Here is a 25,568-nt window from a genome sequence, read left to right as displayed (position 1 = left end):
AGAATCTCAAGGAATCCCAATCTTCTTCTTCAATTTTAATTTGGAGAAAAGCTTTCTCGATATCAGCGGAAAATCCTATTTTATTTTTTCGAAATTTTAATATGACGTCTAAAATGTTTGGATTTAAATTCGGTTGTGAATTAAGACATTCATTAAGAATTACAATTTAGTTGATTTTGATGAGGCATCATAAACAATCCTAACCTTTGTCGTTGATTTTTCTTTTCTTACTACAGGTCTGTGGGGCATATAATAACTTTTCGTTTCACGCATTTCATTTTTACATGATTCAATTACGCTGTCTCTTAACTGTTCTATCATAATAGCATTGTAATTTTCCAGCAACCATTCGTTTTTATATAATTTAGGTTTTAAATTTTCGAACCGGTACTCTGCTATCTTAAAGTTATTGCTTAACGGAAGTTCATGGAATTTCCACAAAAGTTTCGTTTCATACCTCACATCGACAAATTTTAGGTTATCTTCGAAATCTTTCACGATAGCCAAATCTGAATTATTTGCCTCGTTAGCTATTATACCTAGCGATTCCAAACTCCAAAAATTCTTTATTTCATTGTTTAATTCTGCATCAGCTGTACTTATAAAATGCGCTCCCGCTGTTGGGTTAAAGTTTGCCGATTCCAATGGGCTGTGAACAGTATGTCCGAATATAGTTTCACTAATAAACAACCCACCCGGTAACTGTTTAACTTCACTCCTCATAGTTTGCCAAGCATAATCAGAACCTAACAGGATTCCAATTTCTTCTTTCTGGTTGGTATCACACAGTTTATACCCTTGTGAGCAAAGAAGTCTATAAAGATCGCGAGGAGCTTGTTTCAATTTTGCCCAAGTGATAAAATCTAAGTGATAAAATCTTCAGAAAGTTGCTACAACATAAATAATTTCTTGGGGTTTAATCTGACTAAAAGAATATATCATTAGTTTTTCTTTCCTAATTGTTTCTAATTTTAAACAGTTGACAAGTTTTCTCCTTAAAAATGTCCTTTCACTTCCAGGGTCAATAAAACAACATAATAGCTCCTTACCGCTATCTGCTGGTATAGCAACAACGCAAGTCTGCAAAAGTATCGCTTTAAATTCCTTAGATGTTTCAGATTGCGTTAGAGACACAAGAGTATTTGTATTAGAATTATTACTAGAAGTTTGGTTTAATTTGCAAAACAATTTGTTAGGACTAAATTCATTACAAAAGTTACATTTATCAATTTTACTTCTTCGTTCAGCAGAAAGATGGTTTTTCCGAAAGCATTTTTAACAACGACCTTCTTTCTTAAGCATTTGCCTTTTTACATTATATCTACTACAACGTCACAATTATTAGAAAAATGATTATTATGCGATTTACAAACTATACAAAACAATTTGTCTGGTAGTACATTTTGAGATGTATTTAAAGTATTGTTGCAAGGATTCCTTTCCCATATCGTGGGTTCTGTTTTTGACCATTATTAAGTTTCAAGTCACTGCATTTTTACTGGAACTACTCTAGTTATAAACAGCCGAGAATACTTCACGATACTTAATTTCGTTTCTCAAAAAATTAAGCAATTCATAAACATTTTTACATTCATCGGGTTTACACTTACGATGAAAATCTAACATCATATCTTGAGGTAATAATTTCATAAGTATTGTATTCAATAAATGACCGTATGAACCAGCTGTAACTCCAAGATTTTCCAAACTTCTAATGTTAATTTTGCACTCACTGGTCGTGCAATACCCGTATACCGCTTAAATTTGAAGAATTTTTAACGGGTTGAAGGTTCAATAGATTATTCACGTGAGTGTTTATAATAAGATCGGTGTTTATAATAAGATCACCAAAAGCTGCTTTAAAAGCTCAAGACACGACTCGTAATTTTCTTCAGAAAGTTGAAATCCTTTCACAATATTGTAAGCTTGTCCAGTTAACAGTGATTTCAAGTAGGAACATTTTTCAATTTTACTCAGCGATTTATTTTGGTGAAATGATGTCTGAAAACTGTTAAAGAATTCTAACCATGAACTAGGATCACCAGAAAATTCATCAATTCGTAATTTAGGCAATTTCATGTTAGAAGCACCTGTTTCAGAAACAGTAGAGTTCAACAAAGCACTTTCGTTGCAACTATTGTCCTTATTTAACTTCTTAATCCGCTGTTTAATTTTAAACTTGGCGGACAAAATTTGCTCGGAATATTTTCCGCGAGTTTCAAGTTCTTTTTCAAAGCCCTCGGCTTCAGTTCATTGCTTTTTAATTTCCGAATTCAATGTTCTGAACAAGTCTTCTTTTTCAAGAAAATGTTCATGAAGTTCCAAAAGTTCTTCAATATCACTTAGAGCAGTCTCTAATTTTGTAAGTAATTTAGTGCAGCTTGCACGCATGTATTGTCGCTTAGCTTTCAATTTGTCAGCTGATTCCATTCTTAAAAGACTTGATTGTTTTTAGTACGAATATATTTAAACAGCTTACCTTCGCTGTGCAGGTTTTTCTTGCATACATATCACGTCCGCGTTGGCCAAAAACATGTATCATAACTACATTTGCTATTTTCAGAAAATTTGCAATTCAGTCCACAATTCAAAAAATTCTCAAAACTTCTTTTATTTTACTTAAAATATTAAAAGCAACTATAACTAAAACTTTTGTAAATAATACTAATGAAATTAAAGTTAATTATATCAATTCAAGATTTCAAGATTCAAGAGATAAAGTTCAAAACAAGGCTAAAAACTAAGTACAAGAACTCAGAAGCTAACAAAAAGTAACCAAATTAGACAGACAAGCAATATACAGTCAGACCTCGATATAGGCTCACCCGCTTATAAGGTCACCCCGCAAATAAGGTCACTTTTTAAAAGTCCCGGCTCACTGAATAGGAATTTTATGTGATGTATTATCGGATATATGGTCAGGTCATAATACATTAATCGTTTATAAGGTCACTTTTATCAGATTTCTTTGAATGATTCCAGTGCCTAACACATTCACTTCCAAGAATTCACCGCGATATACGATCCTTAAAAAGTGAAAAGTCGTTTTTCCTATTAACGTAGCAGGTAGTGCACAGAACGCAGTAGCAAGTGAGCATTACGACAGTGATAACGAAAACATGAAGTATTAATGCGGGCACTCAGGTGTACATATTGCACTCTTTTACCAGTCATGAGAAGCTGAAGAAATTTCAGAAAATAAAATAATAGTTTAAAAAACTAAAAAAAGCACGCTTTCGTAGCAAAATTAACTAAAAAGTGAAAAATAATCTTTTGATGATAGTAGTTGACCAAACACTTAACTTTAATGTAATATAAAAAAGCGTGGGGTGCTGTCTATTTACATTTTTACCAGGACAACAAATGGAAGAAATTCTAGACAACTGATAAGAAGCCCCCCACGCTTTTTTGTATTACATTAAAATTAAGTGTTTGGTCAACTACTATCATCAAAAGATTATTTTTCACTTTTTAGTTCATTTTGCTACGAAAGCGTGTTTTTTTTTTTAGTTTTTTAAACTATTACTTTATTTTTCTGTTTTTTAGTCTTATGTTGGAGAATTATCAGGCGACGAAATTTTTTATAAAACGAGTGCTAGGTAATATTTTAAAGTTAAAACAAGGGCACTCCGATGGGAAGCTGCTGTGAGTCATCGATGTATGTCTGCGGAAATCATATTTATGTTAGTTTGAAAATTTGAGATGCATTTGAATAAAAGTTTTGTTCAACAATGGTCTGATCAGCAATGAATTTCCAATTGAAGGCTCACCTAAATTTTGGCATGAAATTAGTTAAAAACAATTATATTTCATGTTCTAATTACCTTGGAACATTGGAATAAATTTTGTCTGATGCAGAAAAATTATAGGTATTTTTAAATAATTTTTGCGAGCATTTTTTAATGTATTTTTTAAAATTTTTCCTTTTTCACATTGTTGGATTTATGCCTAAATATTGATTAAAATTGGAGGAAACTAACAATTAAAAGAGTTAATTAATTAATTTGATTATAGAATATTGCATTGTCATCGGGTCTGAGGTCGCGTGCCAAATTTCAAAAGAATCCGATCGCAGGAAGTGGGCGAAATTTGAGCTGCAGTATTCCGTTACAAGATACATACATTCATTCATTCATACATACATACAGGTGAAGCTAATAAAAGCGTGTTAATAATTAGAAACCATTTTGTTTAAATTAAAGAAAAAACACATTAGTCCTGTATTAATGACAATTTTAAGTAAGGTAAGTTGCACATCAGTTGTTTGCTTGGGGATATTTGAATGCAGCTTTACTCTAAATGAAAGTTTTAAAAAATAATTTCAAAATTTCTTATCGATTCCAAAAATTTAAATTGGTTCAAATCAATTTAACTATAATAACCTAATTAACTGATAGTTTGAAAGTATTAAATTTTGAAGTGATTTAATGAATTAAATGTTTATTTATCAATGAATATATATTAAGCGGTTATAAGGTCGGTTTCGTGAAGTCCCGAGGGGTGACCTAATACCGAGGTCCAACTGTATATCAGTTTCTCCAACTGCGCCCCCTACAGTTAAAATTAAAGTTACATTAAAGCTTAAATATTTCCCCTTTTCTCTTTAAAATGTGCAAAAGTTCTTTATTTTTAGATCTAAAACCTTATTATATTGAAATGAACATGAAACACATGCAGACCTCGTGGTAGCTGTTCATAACCTTTCACTACTGTTTTGTGAATACCAACTGGCTCATAAAATTCACTTTGATAACAATAGATAGCAACATCGGTTTTACCGCCTGAAATTCTTATCATTTAAATCCAAACTAACGACTGTCTGTTACTGGAGCCGTTACCCTACAGGTCAGAAGACATGTTATGAACTTTAGCATTGAAAATGCGCATACTATGTAATCGCTTTTTCACACTTAAATATATACTAAATATATGTACAATATGCATGTACAATATGTATAATATACATTTAATATTTCATTATTATTTTTTTATATTTTGAGTATTACTTGTCGTGTACGTTAACTGTCACAACCGGTCATTTAACCGGCAAAAGTGGAAATAGGTACTGTTTGACCACGGATTGTATGGAATTAGCAAACTTCTAGTTAAAACGAGTCTATCTGAATGAGGGAGAAAAGCAAAATTTTGATGCGCGTGTTCCGCTCATTTGAATGTGACTCTGCTTAATTCAGAGGCTAATAACACATAGACTAATAATAAGAGTAGACCGAGCTTTCTCATTCTTGCTGATGAAGAAAATTGGTTCATAGATGTATCATGTGACTAGTGGAAGGGTTTGGCGAAGACTTTGGCAGCATAGTTGCTAGATGGCAACATTATCTATAGTTTGGCACTCGACATGTATTTTAAGACAATGTGTTTTCATTAAAAAAAACTTCCAGGTGCAGAGATTGAACTGTTTTTCTTTTAGTTATGCATTATTTTGACATTAGTAATAGTTTTTGATCAGTTTTCGGTAACTTTTATTTCATTTGGAGCTGTCAGCGTTGGCGTGAACGAAATGGCGTAAACGTTTTGCGTTAACGCAAAAATGTACTAATCGGTATCTTAAATTGAAATTGTAGGTAAAAATCTTACCGTTTGCCGATTCTTCTTGGTTGCTTGCATCTTTTATTGCTTAGAGAGTCATTGAAATTGACTAAAGAAAATGCACAATACTATCTAAACGAAAAATTCACTATATTAACAAAATATTTACAACTTAGAATAACTAATTTACAAATTGGACTCCATAAAAGATCATTCTTCCGTGTTCCATCAATTCTATTTATTTTATTTCGCGCTGGCGTTGATCGTCTGCTACGATTAACGCCCGCTGTTGCTAGGATATCCACCAGTCACATGGTTTGGTTTATGAGCAGCAAAAGGGTTGCCATAGCTCGGTCTACTCTTATTATTAGTCTATGTAATAACATGCACCTGCAAAAACTGGCACCCCCAAAAACTAATAGATGCGTCCATTTCCGCCCATAAACGGATGTTTGCCTTTCCATTCAATCCGTGGTCAGACAGTATGTCTTAAGCGTGAATATGTTTAGTGTTTGAAAAAGCGCTGTAATATTATTCTGAATCTATCGCAAATGAAATACTTCAGTTAAAAACCTTGCATTCTAGTTTCGTAGTCATGCTTCTAGTTTCATTAATGATTACTTTTGAATTGAAGATGAAAGATAAGTATTGTCATCAATTATCCAAGCAGGTGGGTGGCGCCCTTACAACTGACATATTTTGGAAATTTGAATTGTATTATTGGATTTGAACATTACTGATTTTTGATTAAATGACCTCTAAAAAAAAAATTTGAGACACGACCACAAAAACCAGGACAGTTGGATACAGTAGGCTCCTTTCTTCCTATTCAAAGTTTCATTTTAATTTTTATGAAATAATAACATGAGAAAAATGTAAGAGATACACTTATTAGGTCAATTCTTTCTTCATTTACGTATATCAATCAACAAAATAATTTTTTGATCCATAGTAAAATGTGAACTTAAAAAAGCAGAGGGGTAAAGCTCTTTTGGTGTTGAAAGTTAAAGAGCCATATCCCTGCTTGCATCCTCCCCTCCCCCACACCACCCCGTACGAGCGGTCTATGAGTGCTGCCATTGTCGTATGCCCCAGCCTTGTGGAATGAAAAGTTTTCTGTTAAAAATTTTCAAACGAAAAAAAATCAAGCTATTTTTAGATACATAGTAAAATGGTGTCAAAAATTCCGTTTAAAGTTATCTAATACAAGTCTTTACTAAACTAAACTGCTTACATTGTTAACCATTGAAAGCAGAGTCATGTCTCTTCAGAGCACTGAAAAATCTTGAATGTGCTCGGAAGAGCCATGAGACATGTCAGACGGAACATCCACCAGGAACATACCATGAGGAATGTTTTTTAAAGTAAGTGCCGTTTCGAAATAAAAAAAGAACAAGTACAAGGGGATAGAGCAAAGAAATTAATTTTACAAAAATCTAAAACCCTTACGCTATTTATCGATATTGCTGCTGTGATTTTCCAAGCATTTGTCATAGCGTGGAACAAGCTTTTGTATACCTATTCGTAGAAAGTTGCCGTCTGTGTAGTCAACCAGGAGATAACATGTTTTCTGAACTCAGAATGGCGTTGTGTCATCAACCGCCGAAGAAAGACTTTAGATGCCAAAACAAATGAAAGTTTCTGCGAGAGAAGTAGGGGCTGTCCGGAGAATGTTCAAAAACGTTCCAGTCAAAGCCCTGTAAGAGTCCGCATGGCTTACAGAGCTGGCACGTTTTTGAATATTCTCCGGGGACCGCCCCGACTTCGCTCGAAGAAACTTTCATTTGTTTTAGCATTTAAAGTAATTCTTTGGCGGTTTATGGCACAACACCAATGATGAGCTCAGAGAACATGTTGCTTCCTGGTTAGCTACACAGGCGGCAACTTTCTATGAATAGGAACACCAAAATCTGTAGTGAACAAGATTTTGTACAATAAATTTCTTTGCTCTATCCTGTATTTATACTTTTTGTTTTAACTTCAAAACGGTACCTACTTTAAAAACATCCTTCGTAGATAAACCAGGGTCAGTAAACCTGGGAGAAAAATATGCTTGATTTAATTCTTCAATAATAAAATAGCTTATATTGTAATGAAAAAAGTAAAATTTTGCTTAAAAGTTGAGTAGTACTTGAAAAATATGCTGAAAAGTACCATATAATTTTTTCATGCACCCCAACTTCCATGGACCATTACGATTTTCACACTAATGCCTGCATTTACTAAAATATGAGCGTTTACGTTTTTGAACAGTCTTCTCATTGGTTGAAGAAGGCTTCTACTGGCACAAAGCCCGCACTGTAAACAAAAAAAAAAAAAAAAATCGGAATCGTCACTGTGTGTGTCATTTTACTTCCGGGTAACGTTAAATGGGATTTAAGGGTTTTACACCGGCTTTCTGTGAAAAAAAGTTTTTTGTGAAAATATATCAACAAATTCCAAGAATGCCCATTTTAAACTGTGACTGTAGTGGAATTTTTTTTTAGCTACCAGTGTAAAAATATAATAGGCTTCTTTATTACAGGGGTGCTTCCCCTTCAGCTTAATTATAGCTCCTCCGGATTGACTGAGTCAAAATCAAGGCCGATATTAGGTCTCCGGATATTGTAGCTTTGAAGGAATTGCTTATCATTCCATCTTGAATTTTATTTACTTACGATTCGAAGTGTTGTAAACTTGCTGAGATTCGTAGCTTTTACTCTTCAAAATAACAAAGTAAGATCAAAATCTGATTTTGAAATAAAACATTTTCAACTATTTTTTATAAGAACCACTGAGTAGCATGTTTCATTGCTGGACTAGATTATTTCGCACAGGGTCACTTTACAAGTAGTTTCCAGGAATTCTCAAACAAGATGTGATGCAACACCCTCTTAACAAAAGATGGCGGACTCTATGGAAAACAGAACGATTCTCAATTGTCGGAGGTAGACTGCAGTGGCTCTCTTTACAGGTTTCAACTGGATATGACTGTGTGCGAGACCATCTCAATACATTCAGAGTGGTGGGTTCCCCAAAATGTTCATTAAAAGACTCGAAACAATCAATGACTTTTGAACACTTAGAAAGTTGGTGTCATTGTGCTATCGCAATATGAGGACACTGTTGAAAAATATTGGAGTGCTCTTGAACTAATGTCGTAAGCGCTTATGTTCGGCATTTGCGAAATAAATAGTTTCCAAGAATTAAAAACTTTGATTAACCTCATGGAAATCACTAATCTAGATCTACTTGTATTTCGACTCATCGTATAGAAAAGTTCCATTTTCATCTGGTATGACGATTTTTCAACGCATTAGAAGGTGGTGTTCACCGGGTAATGGTGCAATAGCCAAAACAAAGTCATACTCTTGGTTAACGCCGAATTCTGGGGAAAAGGCGATTTGTTGTTATTCTGCCGCAATTATCTATGTTGACTTGCCAATTTTTGCGGTCTGCGCACATGGTAGCATCATTTCCTTATCCAACGCTTTACTACTTTGACTCTAGAGAAATGCCACATTTCATCAGGTCATCTTCATTATAAATGCTTCTTCGACACTGTTATTCATCATTATCATCATCATCTACATCATGGACTAGGTTTCAAGTCTGTTCCGGCTTCACTGTTCAATCCGCTAGATCTTTGGTCTGCTTCTATCTCGGTGGCCTCTAGGTCTGTATAACATCAGTCTAGTCTTTTTGGTCGGTCGTTGTCCATTCGTTCCACACGTCTCTTCCGTAGATACTGATGGTCTATTATTTTATGGTAGATGTCATATGCATATTGCGCATGCAATCATTAGTTAGTCGGTTCATAGTTGTGCACCATTTCTGAGACTTGAATTCTGGATCGTTCATTGGTGTTGACAGTCAGGTCTCTGATCCGTATAAAAAATAACGGCGTTGCCATTACCTTATAAAATTTTATTTAAGTTTCTCTCTGGGCCTTATTTTTTAGGATTACATTCAAGGATTCAAGTTTATAAATTGATCTAGGCACTTATTAAATTTTGAAAACGTTTTAATAGTTAAAGTAACTACAGCATGACCCTTCTAAATATTCCTTGGACATATTTCCCACTCTATCTCTCTCAGCTTTTTTTCCGTCAAAGACTATACTCGTAAAATTATATGAGCTAAGTCTTTCTAACAGTTTTTTTTTTTTTTTGTTCATAAATATTTCGACATAATAACTATATTACTGAAGTTTACTGCATTTTTGCTTTTCGCTCACTGTTGCATACCGTGACGACATTGATGCTTTATATTCCTCAACTTCCGGACTTGCTTCACTTACCCCTGTGCCTTGGCCCTGGTACTAGAGTAGCGTTTGAATATTCATTAGAGCACTGGAAGCTGCGCTACACCGGGACATGCAAATTTAGGCGGAGCAATCGGGGGGAGAAAAGCAAGGCAAGCAGAGGAAAGGACCACACATCTCAACTCAGCCACCCCCCTCCGCATACCATCTATCATTCTGTTTGACAAGCCATATCTCCATCGAATCCGATTAGCGGCTCGTGTTTTCTGCAAGAGCGTAATTTTAAATTCGGGGGATGCTTATCTCGCTTGCGAGAGGGAATTTCCTCACCAGAGAAATAAGGCATCTTTAAGGAAGGATTAAGGACCAGGACTAGAAGGATTCTGATCAGGGAATCTTTTGTCTTCCGAACTCTCTTGGGCATTCCGTGGTAGTTTGTGGGAATGAAGTTCATCTTTTTCGCTTGGGTTTTCTTGTTTGCTCTTGGTGGAAAGTCCTCAAAAACAGAGTTCACGTCAGTCGAAGATTAAAGCGATGTTGTTGTCTTTTGTGCGGGAAAAACAAACATTCATTTTATTTAATGGGAAATTGCTCAGAGATGTGGAATTCATTCCTACTTTCTTATCGCAGCAAGTTTTCAATATTCATAGACTGCACATTATTCAGACATCTTGGGTAAAGAAGTTCTCATGGAAGCTTTTGACTCATGAATAAACTTAAATAACTGGTAAATAAAGAATCATGTGTGATTCTAAGAAACTTCTTGAAATCTTAGAAAGTGTTGTCGGAAGCTCATATCTTACTTGTCGTACATAATTATGTCTTTTATATTGAATGTATCTAGCATTTGGGAGTAGTAGAAATAAGATACGAAATTCCAAGAATAACTTTTGCAGTGAGAATGCATTAAAGTAGGGTACATCTGTGGGAAATTGAAAATTATCATTTGATCTGAGCGCGTTCTTAAACCTGATTCCTTTTCTGCTACTGTCCAACCGTTTTTCGCCAAATTCTGTCAGTGAATCGCGGAAAAGTTGTTTTCAAAATTAGTTAGATCAATGCAAATAGAAGAAAACATCCGAACTGAATAGTTTCACTTATTACAAATGTTAGTTGCATGTTTCCCAACGTATTATACCAATAACAAAGCTAAACTGTGATCACAAGTTTAAATAACCCCTTAAAATGTTTGAAGTAAAGAACGCTATAATCTTTTGAAACGAAGTCATTATAGCTCAAAAAAAAAAAAAAAAAAAAAAAAAAAAATTGTTATTTATTGACAGCCGCAAAACTCATTGCCTAGGGTTTCTTATACAATTTAGGGTTAATGATTCCATATGTTACCATGCACTGTTTTTGCTGAATTTATGAATTGAGTTGCTGTTGAGATGTACTTTTTATGAGTATGAATAAGTTGGATTAAGAATTCATTAGTTGACAATCATACTTTTTACGTTGCGGTAGTCACTTTTTAAGGTATGACGTACTATTCATTGAGTGACTATTTCTGTTCAAAATGGCATCTTTAAAAATAAAATACGCTCAGAAAATTACAGTAAGTTAAAAGGCCAGTGTCAAAGTTTGTTTTCTTAGAGGCCAATAATACCTGTGGGCTTACTTATCGCATCAATTAATTTATTCTCATTGTAGAATAACGCATTGCTATGAATAAACGGAATGATTAACGAAATCGAAACAAAAATTACTTCACAATTACTACAGCAAACTGATTTTCTAGCAAAAAAAAAAAAAAAGAACCAAAATACTGCAAATTCCACGGAATCCTGATCCTTATTCTACCATAGTACGCATAATAAATAAAGCAAAAAATAAATTTCAGCCTTCGGTCCAGAAAGACTCTACAAATTAAAGATAAGAGCTGGATGGAGTACCTTCTGGTCCTATCAGCCGTACCTAGAAGATACGCTGTTGCAGCTTTTCGTATAGAAACAGGACATAATTGCCTTGCGAGACGCATTTTTATAGGTTCAAAATCTTTTCTTCCCTAAACTATACATTTAGTGGCCGCGACACTGTTATGGATGCGGTGCTCTCAGGGAATGCCCGGAAGTGTCCGGAAACATATATGACAGATATTGGAAGGCCAGAGAAAAACTACAGGGACTTAGGCTGATTGACTTTATTAACTTCTACTTGTTTTAAGTTTATCCTTTTGTATTATATATTTTTACAATTTTTCGATTTTGCATTTTATATTTGTACATTTTACCTTTTTCATTTTTTACTTGTAATAGTTTACATTTTGTAGTTTATTGTTCAAGTGCTACTGCTCAGAAAAAGAAAAAAAATAAATAAGAATAAAATTTAAAAAAAAAAAAAACATAGTTATTTTAAGGCACAGTGGAACCTGATTGAATGCAAAAGCACTCAACTCATTATTAGAAAGTGGTATTTGACTATTTGTACTTTACTTTCTCTGATAATTCATTTTATGCATATTTTGGAACACAGAGCATTCGATCATTCACAATGCTTTGTTTCTTTTTTTTTTCCTTTTTGAAAAAAATTCATTAAAAGTTTATAATAACTAGATGAGAATCTTCTTCAAGAAGAAATGTTCCCAGTTGATGTCATTTAGGGAAATCTGGATACCTTACAGGAAATGACGAATGGTAATTTAATCACTTATTTTTTCAGAAAATATCTCTTCATGTACTCTAGTGTCACGTTTTGGAAATTTGGTTTGGTATAATAACACCGAGAGCTCCTCAAAAGCTCCCACGAATTTCAACTAGACCTTTTCGGTTTTGGTGGGAGGTAATTATGTTTGATCAATTAGATAAGGTATAACAACACCATAAATTATATAAATGCAGTAAAAAACCCAAATGTTCACTTTTCCTTTAACTAGTATAACTACGGTAGAGCTCGACAGGTATCTACGGGGCGGCAGACGAAATTCAAAAAGAATTGATTTTGTAAAAAAAAAGTACAATACACTAAAATAAGCAAAAGATTGACGGAATAAACAAGCAGAAATACAATAATGCACCTTCCACTCTCTTAACAATGAATATTTGTAGCTTGTAAACTGGGTTTGATTACCATTTTCTGCGCAATCCTTATACAGTTCCTTTTGCAGCCTGCAGCACATCTCACCAGATTCTGTTTAACAGAATTTGGTGACCAGAATCTGCATAATAAAGACAAGCACTTGAACAGCACTCACCATAGTAATTTTCATTGTTTTCGATAGCCGATTGAGGTTCAGAGTTCAGTTCCTCTTTGACTTTTAGGTCCCGATGTCGATGTCTTGTTGCGCAGCTGCTTTCTGTATATTGTTCGTAATGTATGGAAAATGGACTTATGCGGTAAAGATTATGAATCGTGTTCTGGGGTCTAGTACTCTAAATATCTGTTAAAATTGAATGAAAAAAAACACAGAAATGAAATTATGAGAAGCTTAAGAGAAAATTATAGTAAATGATGAACTAAAACCTAAAACTCAAATAAAATACTGCGATGCAGGGAATACCAATTTTGGGAATGTACAGGAATACAGAGAAACTGATGCATTGCCTAAATTGAATAATTTCTTTAAAAACCGCGAAGCTCGGAAATGTTTCATATCCCTTCAGGTATAATTATTTAAAATCATTTCAGCTCATGTCAACAACTGTTAGATTCATAATTAGTAAAAAAAATGAAAAAATGAATGAAAACTATTTTTCTCTTATTTTGCAGATTGTATCACATTCTTCAAAATAGACTGAAATTAAGATGATCTACTCTTGCCGTCAAACATGTTACTAACACTCACAAGTTTCGGATTACAGCAATCTTTCACTTCTCATTCTTTTTACAAAGAATGGATTCAAGTTCCTCTGCAATGCACAGGTAATTTTCATATATATTTATTAATTGCTTCTTAGAACGGCAAGCAATCTAACTTTAAAAATAAATCAGATCAATATAGTTGCCGGAACTATAATCAAAACCACATTTAATGTTTCGATTTTTAAATATCTATATTGACAATAATAAGTATATTTTTATTGTATAAACGGTGAATCCAAGAACGATTCGTATTTGTCGTCTCTTCATTTTTCAATTATCTTCTATTTTTCTTATGCACACCCATTTTTGATTTTTGAAAAAAGGTCCTTTGATTTAATCTGTAATAATTTTAATGAAAATTGACTTCAGAAATATAATACATATTTTTTAATTTTTTTTTTTGCTAGTTTTAAGTCATAGATGAATAGCACAATTTAACCCACATTGTTTCATACTTTGTAAGTGTTAGAATGAAAGAAGTTTTTTGAGCACCTCAAAAGTAGACATTTAAACGGATAACAGCTCTTGGAGCCATTATTATAGAGCTTCAACTTTTGAGTACACATTTGTTTTCAAGGTAGCAGACATTCACCGTAAATTTCAATGGAAAAATTAAATGAAGTGACTCTTTTTGCCTACTGGAAAAGATTGCGTGGCGTTGGAAATAATACCAATGATATCGAGTGTGATCTATATATAGAGAAACATTTTTCAATTGCCTCCCTAGTCAAATCAACTAGTAATCTAGAGAAGTAAGAGAAAGTGTTTTGAAAGCATTGGACATTCGTGTAGGAAGAATGAAGGGCAAACATCTCAAAAATGTTTTTTTGGAAGTGTCTTTAAAACTGATCAGGAAATGAATGTTTAAGTCACCTACTAGGTGCTCTTACCAACCTTATATGTAAAAAGATTACCTTAATTTTTTTAATTATCAGAGTCACGGCAAGGATTTCCGAAATTTGAAAGCTAGTAAGTCGATCTCCAAAAAGATAGTTGTTTTGAGAAGTGTCTCTTTCATTTTATGTGTACCTATGTACCTATTATTCACATAAGACAGTATTCCAAAAAGATACAGTGCAGAGAAACCAGAAAGTGTAAGGAAGGACTCTTAACTTTAAAACTGCAAGTTTTGTAAAAAAAAAGAAAGAAAGAAAGAAAAAAAAAAGAAGAAAATGTTATTTTGAGATATTAAGATGTGCCTCTTTCATTCTGTGTGCCCATTGCTCATATGGGACATGATTACAGAATGATACAGAGCAGAAAATGTAAGAAATGCCTCATAACTTTTGCACTGCGTAAATTTTTTGTTATAGGACCACACTTAATTTTTTGAGAATATTCATAATTTACTTTTACCGGTGTAAACATATTTCTTCAAAAGCAATATCATTCATTCTAAAGCTCATTCCTTCCAAAAATTTAGAGAAAAAAAAGAAAAATTTGAAGAAAATTTTAGCTCAAGCAGTATTTTTAATTGCGTGCAGTTAAAAAACGGTATTTATTAATATTTCGGTTAACTTTCAAGGATTTGAAAAGATGAAGATAATTTTTAAGAAGACGGTTTTTTACACCAAAATGTTTGTGGTTCACTCTCTTGTTAACTATGGTTCAATCAATTTAGTGTGACATTTAAATACTTTTCGAAAAGAATAATAACATTTCGTACATTTTATGAAACAATTATTTAAATATTGGCTTTCCTGGGTTTTTTTAAAATTATTATTTTAAAGTGATAAAAAAAGAAAGAAAAAAAAACGAATTTTATTCGGTATCATTACCAAAGTAATCGAGTAATAGATTACTCGATTAAAATAGATTTCGTCGGAAATGCGAAAATAAAAGTAAACCTTTGGAACGATTAAAAATGAAAGTCAACGAAATTGATAGCTGAATGGAAAGTGTGCAACTTAAAGATAAGCACAGCAGCTGTTCTAAGAGAATGCTGGGTTTACAAATGCATTCAGACAGAGGAGTGTTTCAATCCCACTCAAACTAAATAAATAAATAAATTTGTTCCTGCAATAAATAAATAAAAGTCTTGAGACATATTGCCAATCCCAAGTACGCATGTTAGCGCATTTTACGCGCATATAGGAATAGTTATAACTCCCCCCTCCCCCCATGTTAACATAAAAAAAAAAAAAAAAAAACAGAAATGAATGAGCCAAAGACTACATTTTGTGAAAGTGGAAAGCTTAATAATTATCATGTTGTGTTGTGTAACAAGTAAACCTTTTACATTTTAAGTGAACTAATGGTATACGATGATAAGTCAGAACCATGGATACTCACAAAGTGTATGAAAAACGTTGGAAATTTCAGACTAAACGAGTTACGCACGCGATAAATTGATACATGAAAAATTTCAAATCATGATGTTGACGAACAATTAATCAGTGGAAATGTATAGGCAATGAGTCTGTGCAAAAAGTTGGGGCAAACCTAACTTGGCAGCAATGTGAAGGCTACGCAGATTCTAATCACAGCATTCCGACACTATGAGGTTAGATTTTCCCCAACTGTAGACCGTTAAAGTTATAAAAGAACGTGCATTTAATGAAAGAGAGAGGGGGGGATATTTTTTCATAGTATAGACAAGTTTTGTAAGTGTGGAAAAGCTTCTTTTAACTTTTTTTTTTAGTTCTCATGTCATCACGTCACTTCACATCGTTTCATTATTATTTTTTATATCCCAGAAAAATTACAAGCGTGCAACAGAGGCGCTATGCCACAAACCGATATCATTTCCCACAATGATGAATAATAGCACTTTGACACGGAAAGAGGTTATTGAAGAAAACGGTGCGACAAATTCACAATTTTTTCTTTAGTTCCCTGATCGTTGAAAAGCAACCATTCCTACCTTTCCAATACACGCTTTCTTTTCTGCTGGAAATAAACAAACAAGCAAATGATTGAAATAAATGAAAAAATCTCATTCTTCAGAGCGATGCCGTCTAGTACCATCGTTTACTGGCGCGGAGTAAATAATGGTCTGAAAACGTAAGAAATAATATTGTGTAAAAAAAATGGTGATGTTGTATTTTCCTCCGGGCGGTAAAAATCCCTTTCATGTATTACTCTTATACTTTCGTTCTTTTTCCGCTAAAAAACCTATCATTTCAAAATTTTTGCTCCTACTTCTGGTTTTGATTCTCTAGTTTTGCTTTGCTGTGCCGTTTTCAGGAAGTTTTATTACAACAAATAAAGAAAAAAACTAAGTTGGTGTAAGAAAATCGATATTTCAACGTCAAAAATTGTTTGTTAAAGTTGATTTTTCTCCAGTGTTGACTTTGTTGACTCACTTATGTAATTAAGGTTATGTGCCGAACTTGTTTTAACAAAATGAAGAAAAACTCAGTCAGAGAAGTAACGCTTTATCGTTGCTGAGAACCGGAACTGTGGAGTTGGAGTCGAAGAGTCGGAGTTGGACTGATTTTGGGGTAAAGGAGTCGGAGTCGTTTGAAAATATGCCGACTCCGAGTTTCTTTTTTTGCTTTAATTTTCACTGACTCTCCTTGCATTTTTTTTTAAAACTGAATACCAATTAATTTGATTGCATGTATAATAGCCTACTAATAAGAAAATAACTGTTATTGTGGCAACCAGCTGGCTTGACTGTTTATCGAACTTTCTGTAAGAGCTACCTACGCCGTCTCCTAGTTTGCTTATTTTTTTAACCTTATTTAACTGATAGCAACTGCCAGCAAACAGTTTTGTTGCCTAACATTTTCTAAGTAATCACTCTCAAATAAAAATAATAATGTATTTTTTACCCAGATCTCAGTTATAAAATAGTAAAAGGAATGTATGTATCGCTTGAGCAAGTCTGGAAACTTCTGAGGGTGCTTGGTAAATTGAAATAAGTGTTTTGCTCGAAAGCACAAATCCAAAAGATCCGATAAAATATAAATGTTTTTCTTTTTTTTAAATCTAAAGACTTTATCTAAGAAAGCTTAATTATCACTAAAAAGTACATAATACATCAGTACATGATTTATTGGTTACAATACTCAATAATTGTAGTTAATCCTAAAATCTTCATATTAGGTTAATTCTAGAGCTGTCAATAAAATTAAAATTAAAAGTTTGAGCCAAGAAGTGTAGGCACAGAAAAAGCTATTCCTACAAAGTTGTATACCATCGCATTTTGTGTAAAATTTGCTCGAGACGTACATGTACCCGACCTCTCAATGCAATTTAGTGCAATATTTTCGCTGAAATTTTTAAGTTAATTTAAAATTTATTATTGAAGAAATTTTTTGAAACTAAAGTATTTCAATTTTTATAAACAAATTAAGTTGAGGTGTCACCCACCAGATGTTTGTCACCCGGGAAGGGGAGGGAGGGATCGCTCCTCTCAAGAAAAGTTTTTTGACTTAGCAAAAGATTTTTCTCTCTCTCAAGTTACAGCTTTCAAAGCATTTGTGATCAACATCTATTTGTTAAACAGTAAAGGGGAGCAAATGAATCATTTTCATTTTTTTTTAAATGGGATTTTAAAGTAATCTCACTTTAGAACTATTGGATAAATTGATTTTCAAATTGAATTTCTAACGTCGTATGCGTCTCAGGTTTACAATAAAATACAACGCGAAAATGTCATAAAAAGGAATTTATATTTCAATCTCTGTTTACGGGTTTCTCCTCCTTCCCATGAGATGAGGGGGGGGGGTCGAAAAAATAAGTAAATAAATAAATAAATAAATAAATAAGTCGGAGTTGGAGTCGGAGTCGGAAGTTTCAAAATCCAGGAGTCGGAGTCGAGTCGGATCATTTTTTTCCGACTCCGCAACCCTGCTGAGAACTAATAGAGAATTTCTATCGAAAAGCACTTTGTCTGATTAAAAGCTTGAATCAGTCATTTCAAAGTTCTTAAGTTTTTCATATTACTAATATCTATCTTTCAGAATAAGAACAGGAACTTAATATAGTTTATTATGGGGAAAGAAAACTACGAAAGGTTTTCCCGCAATTTTAAACCGAGTAATAATTTTCTTGAAAGTAACTTTGGTTTTCCCCCTTCTCCATATTACTTTTTAGAATGATTCAAGCATTGAGCAAGAATTAAAACTTTTGTTTTTTACATAGCTAATTTGATGATTCAAAAAATAATTTTGGCAATAAATGTGGCTTGTTTCAATCGTCATTTCGGGTTATCTTTTTTTTTTTTTTTTTTTTTTTTTTTGCAAAAGGTTCGAAAGTCGGAAAAAAATAATAAGATAGTGACTGAGACAGTGTTAGGTAGCAAACAGAGAGCCCCGGCTTTGTCAAGTTTTTATTTAAACGATATTTTCGTGCCTACTAACTCGTGCCCTTGTGTATATTTATGAAAACGGCTACAGTAGCAATGATCTTTCGGAAGGATAAATTCAACAAATTTGATGTTTGGAGTAAGACCACTAGCTAATTGATTGACTGGGAATAAAAACAATATTACTAAAACTACTGTAGTTGAAGCACTAAAATTTCAATTATTCATCAGTACCAAACTAACAAAAAGTCTAACAGGAAATATTCAACCTTGTTGAATACAACGAATTTTCTCGTGGCGTCCTTATGTATGTATGTGTGTATGTACCTCGCATAACTCAAAGCGGTATGTCCTAGAAAGTTGAAATTTCGTGCGTAGACTCTTAGTGGGGTCTAGTTGTGCACCTTCTGTTTTAGTTTCATTCGGATGTTCCTAGGGGAGTCTTTTGCCACTCTTTGGGAGGAAATCATTGTTAATTTCGATGTAAACTCAAGTTGTGTTATAATTTGTCGGACACTTGACGGCGATATATTGCCAGTCTTTTGGCCGCTACGTTTTGTCGCCAACTTAGCGACAAATTTGGCGATTTTTTTAAAATTTGGTTTTAATTTGGCCATTGTTGGTGATATTTAGAGAGTAAACAATTGAATCACATTAAAATTGACAGTAATGGGGAAATTACATTAAATTGGAGTAAAAGGAAGTCATGTGATGCACACATCAGCTCGTTTCTTTCCTTCTTTTAAATTTTTACTATTCGTTTTGTAATTGTATGTGAACATTTCTCATCAGCTTGTTCTACATTTTTGTTATTGCCAACTGTATTTCGAGATATTTTTGCCCTATATCTAAGTTAAATGAGCTAAAGTATTAATGTATCACTGACAAATTAATTTATTTTCTGAATTCTCGTCACATTAATATAATCGCTTAGCTACTTAGTGTGCAAGCATACTTAATGTATGCCTCGTACACAATTTATTTCAAAGTACGCAATAATTTCCAAAGCGTCACTACATAAAAAATACGCGATTGAAAACGTGAAATTCGAAGTTTTTAAGCATTAATTTATTCATATCATTTATTTATTTCATTTTTTTTAATTTATTTTTTAACCAATTTATGATTACACAGTTAAACGTTTAAGCAACACGCAGGCAAAGATTGCTGCAATTCCATTTTTAGGAACGAAAGAGAAAAACGAGTAATTTGAATAAATTCAGGCATTGAAAAAAAGTTGCAGTTCATGCATACGTTTTATGCATAAGCTGATTTTTTTTCCCGCATCATTAAAATCGGCTCCTGTTTTTCATATTTATTAAGCGCTTTTTCTTTTATATTTTTATAAAATATGCGTAAGAGTGAGAAAAAATAATCTGTATTGATTATGTAAAGGAAGTCACAGTGTTTACAAAGAGAACTTTTTACTCCTATTTGTTTAATCGCTATCACATATCATCGATTTTTTAATTCTCATTTTATTTTTTATCATTAATCTTTTACAAAAACTATTTAATTCGAAAAAAAAATTGTTGAAAGTTGAGGAATGAATTTTTTAAAAAAATAATAAGAAAAGAAGGAGCAAATTAAAAGCAAATATTCTTGAAATAAGTATTATGAGATATGTATTATGTAAGTATATTAAAACATTTTTTCACGAGTATTCCTTGAAAAAATTTTCTTTCAGCAAATATTCATAAACAATTAGAGCCAAAAATTTAAATATTCCTTATCGGTAGATCTTTTGGAAGAGTTCATCTTAATTAAAAGTAGTGCATAAAATGTTAGTCACTTTAAATTGTTTCAATTGATGTCGAACTTTAAAAAAATGCATAATAACAAATGCATGAATGTAATACTCACTGGGGTCGTTCTACCGTCAAGTGCGGAAAAATCCGACTCGATAATTTCACCAACATTTTGTTATAGATCTGAACTAAACTGAAGTAAGCACGTTTTTTAATTTTTGCATTTTGATGCGAAGATACCCCTGACCAGTATTATTTTTATTAAAAACCTTGGTTACTTAAAATTTAATCTATTTGCTTGCGTCACGTGCGGGACATCCAAAGTCGACATTTTGTTGTTTGATGTATGCATTACTTAATATTTTTCTCTATTAATATAGCAATGACGAAACAAATTGTAGGTTTTGAAAGCCAAGATTCCAAGTTCCAACGTAAAGGAAACTTATCTCATTTGTCGAGAAATAATAAGTTAAATCGTTTTCCACCTCCAGCTCAGTCACTCCTACGCCGGGCTGATGAGTGCTAATAAGCACGAAACTGCAGTCCTCGGCTGGAATTGACTGAGCTGGCGGTGTATTTCATGTATTTCTGCCTTAGCCCTGGCTATAGGGCGGTAACTTACTGAATAAGCAATAGTTTGTTCATATTTTTCCCCAGCTTATAATTGAATACGAGTTTACTCTATCATTAAAAACTCTGTTGTAATATTTAATAATAAATTGGTAAACTATTTAACAACTAATTAAAAAATTACAGTCTGTTATTAAATGCATTTCAAAATTATTTCTCAGCTTTCCTTCTAAAAATAAAACAGTCACACGTTTTCCAATAGCAAATTGTATAGTAAAAACAAAAAATTAAACAAAAATACTAATGTTAGAAAACGTTTGCACTGTAACAAATAGTGTGAATTTCCTAATATATATGCTAAATGAAAGATCATTCTCAAATATTAAAATACCAATAGATATTTCGTATTTTAATGCTTGACAGTTTTAGCCTTTTCATCTCCTTCCCCCCCCCCCCCCCAATTATGTTTGAATTTCACATTTATTTCACTTTTTTCATGAGAACAATTTTTTTTTTTTTCGGAATTTTGACCCATTTTTATTGCTTTCAATACCAGTGGGAAAATATCCGAAAAGCATAGCGGTTTTACTTTGAAAAATAAATATGTACTATAATTATTTTGCAGAAACTACCAATTTTAAGCTCATTTATTATTGAAATATATTTGATTTAACAATAAAACATCAATTCTGAAGAAATTCTCTCCACTACTTTTAATTTAAAAGGAATACTACGCAAATGAGTAAATAAGCAATCATATACTGATCAGATAAATTTTTAATTATATTAGTAATTTTCTATTTCAAATGAGATGCGTGCTGAACTCAATCACATTTAAACCTCAATAATTCGAAGACATCTTAAGAAAATATACACGAGCCGCTATTTAAAAGCATCATCAGGATAATTATCCCAACGCAGGGATTCGTTCCGTCATTAACCCCAGGACGCAATTAAGCAATAAGGAAAACTCCAGAGCAAGATATACGGTCCGGCTGCGGCACATCGATCCTGCGGTCGGCAGCGCATTAACTCTCCCAACCAAAACTTTAAAACCTCCGAACTTTATATATATAAACGCGGGTGTAAATTGAAATTGCGAAACGGGAGAGGAGGAGGGGAGGGCAGCCCCCTTATTGGGGAAGCGTTCGAATATCAGGCGAGCGAGCTGCTTCCACGGACCATCGGCTTAAGGTCGGGCCTGCATGCAAATCATATATCAAGTTCACTCGCGCAAACTGACAACGGGGCCTAACGCCGAACTATACCAAGCATGAATAATAAATTGCCCTCCTATATATTTGAATGCCAGGGCAACTGCTGATCGCGGATAGATCCCTCTCTCTTCCTCTGCGGCACCCCCTCTCGTTTTCGGTCTCATCAAGGTCCCGTTTGGAACATTCTCTGAGCGGGTGTGAGGGGGGGGGATGTAACATGAAAAATGGCCTGGCCTTAACCTTTTAGGTGATGTAATTTTCAACTGACATCTGAGTTAGAACTTAAATATCGAAGTAGTCGTTAGAGCGCTACTGTGTATGCGGGGATTGATGGATATGATTCTGAGCTTGGGACGTTGCGTTTGGCAAGATTTCTGCGGAATTGAAAGTAAGGAACGGACACGATCATTTTGGGAATAATAAATAAGTTTAAAAAGAAAAAAACGTACACACACATGACTGAAAGTAATAGTTGTTTAAATTGGCCGCCATAAAATGGCACATCTGCGCAGGGGTGATTCCACGGTCACATGCGAGACAGTTTGGGCAAAATTTTCTCCAGTTTCATATATATACAAATTAAAAACTAGTAAAGGCTAAAAGTTAAAAGTTGACCAAATGAAAGTACTTGATTCGTGTGAGTTGTTCAGCAAAAAATCTATTCCGAATTTCTTTTTAAACTGATATTCTTTAAAAGAAGTTTACCTGTCACGAGTGGGACACACTTTTGGACATGTGCTTTAGAGTTCTTTACTCTAGCAATATATCCTTGGAGTGTGTTGTTGCAAATCTGTAAAATATATTATTTTTCCTTCATATTAATTAATTTTTAGAGTTAGTTTCAAAGAGAAACAAATAGTATGCCATTCCAAGGAAAATCAGACATTTTGTCCCACACGTGACAACTAATATATATCGTGTCAAAAGTAATAATATTTAAAAAATGTAACAAACAAATATTTTTTCTTCTGAGAAACCACACTCAGACGCATGATTTCTTAGGCAAAAAAAAAAAAAAAAAGCCTTTTACACGTTTTGAAATTAAATATAGACCTGTCACGTGCAGGACAAAATGTCTGCCTTTTTGTAAAATGGCCCACATGTGCATTCCGCGTCTCACACATTTTTTGATTTACCAGTAGTCTCAACATAAGACCCCTCGACCTCCCAGGCCCCCGAAATTTACAGACTATATAGAAAATTATATCGAAATATAGTTCTAATTTGTTTGTTACGACGTTTAAAATCAAGAACGATATACTAAGCGCGTAACAATATGGATTTAACATCAAAAGAGTCATTTTTGCAGTCTAGTACTTCATTTAGGTTGTTTACATTTTCGGTGTACTTAAGTTTGTAGCATACGCAATGACAAAAAAAATTGCCCTTTTTACGATTGTTCTGTTCTAAGGGGCCCCCACAGATGTATCTATTGTCCTAAAATTTAGAAATTTAGCCCAGGCCTGAACAATTAATTTTAAGTCACAAACCTTTGCTTTACAATGGCTTTTATTTATTTATTATTTTTTTTTTCATATTCAAACTTACTTATAATCACTCCTTCTGTCTTAATTTTTTTTCAGTAGTCTCATACAGTATTGTTCTTATGACGCCCTTCGGTTATCCCAACATTTTGGAACCTAATGCAAGATGCACTCACAGGCTTACAATTTTCAAATTTGCTATTTGCTGCGTACAATAATGTAATTCTGAAGTAAAATAAATTTTCCTATGCTCTATGGGGGACTTTCAAACATTTCCACCAAAAAATAAATAATAAAAAAAATTTTGAATTTTGACATCTGGAATTCAAATTATGTTTTTCGCAATCACGAGTGTGTATGTAAGCGTGTGCGTTTGTGTCTGTGTGTAGGCACGAGTGTGTGGGTATGTGTGTGTGTGTATATATATGTGTGTGTGGTGGTGTGTGTATGTGTGTCTGTATGTGTGTTTATGTGTGTAGGTGTGTGTGCGTGTAGTTGTGTGTGTGTTGGTGCGGGTGTGTGTGTTGTTATGCGTATGTGTGTATGCTTGTTGTATGCGTGTGTGTGTAGAATTTAGACGCAATCTGGAGACTGCTTCCGCTAGAGGAGCGGAATCAACTATTGTGTCCTCAACTATTATATGATTATGTTGTTTTTACTTCCAAAATAACAAACCATCTTAACAACTCGTCAATCAATAGCCCTGTTAAATCGTAATACGAGGTGGTTTAGTTTAAAATATTTCGTTTTCAAAACTTTTCCTCATTGTTCGCAATGGAGCAGAGGGGTATAATGATATTTATTATATTAATATCATTAATGGTAATTTTAGTTTTGAAATATGACTATAGAGACAAATTATACCAAAAGTTGCGACATAAAACTTTGCATTTATTGTAATGTAATAACTTTAATTGAAAGCAAAATTGTTTTCAGCTGATGGAATAATTCGATATGACCGTACTTGCCAAGATCCTGCTGTAATCACTAAAATTTACATAAAATAGAATTACTCAAAACCAGTCCAAATGTATTAAGCATCAATCAACTCTTAACTTCTATAGGAAAATTCTGAAACATCAACTGTTTACTTTTTTTTAAATATGAATAATTAATGAAAAAATAAAATAACTTGCTTACTGTGCCAGACCATCAAGTTAGTTACCATTAAGTGCCGACTAACTTTTTGCAATTAATTTTTTAACTAATTCAACATTTCAACAACAGCAAATCTTACTTCATCTATTTCCTATTCCTATTCCTATTCAGAGTCACAACTGACTACAACTGTATTTATGTCGAGGACTGCATACTAAGTGCCTTGCCTCCATTATTTTATATACCGATAGATGGCAGCACCATCACCGGATCGAACAGTTAATGAAAATTTAGAACTAGTCCAGGAGCTAATAGCTACCTAGTACTAGCACCCCCAGAGGTATCGTTTCACTTGGAGGACATTGAGACCACGAGCATATTCAACGTCGCCCAGTCCCCTTTAATGACGACGGTGGGTCTTCGACCACCGAAGTTCGAACCCAGGACCCTCCGGCCCCGAATCCGACACTCTACCAATCGGGCTACCACGGCCCTACTTCATCTATTTACAATATCTTTTTCTCCAGTTCCATCAATCTCGCTCGGCCGCCACAAGTCCTTTTCTCTTCACTTCCGTTCACTCCGTAGCCACACGTTTACTTATAA

The 25,568-nt window shown here is 33.6% G+C and overlaps 1 long non-coding RNA gene across 2 annotated transcripts in view; it reads left to right on the top strand.

The window, feature by feature from the left end:
• Nucleotides 1-25,568, top strand: part of LOC129235209 (uncharacterized) — a 564,511-nt gene that overhangs the window by 195,020 nt on the left and 343,923 nt on the right. For both annotated transcript variants that reach the window (XR_008581574.1, XR_008581573.1), the window contains exon 2: nt 13,499-13,651. This is a non-coding gene — a long non-coding RNA (uncharacterized LOC129235209). The remainder of the gene's footprint in view (nt 1-13,498; nt 13,652-25,568) is intronic.

This window comes from Uloborus diversus, chromosome 2 (genome assembly GCF_026930045.1).
Source record: "Uloborus diversus isolate 005 chromosome 2, Udiv.v.3.1, whole genome shotgun sequence".
Taxonomy (NCBI): Eukaryota; Metazoa; Arthropoda; class Arachnida; order Araneae; family Uloboridae; genus Uloborus; species Uloborus diversus.
This window is presented reverse-complemented; position numbering and strand designations above follow the sequence as displayed.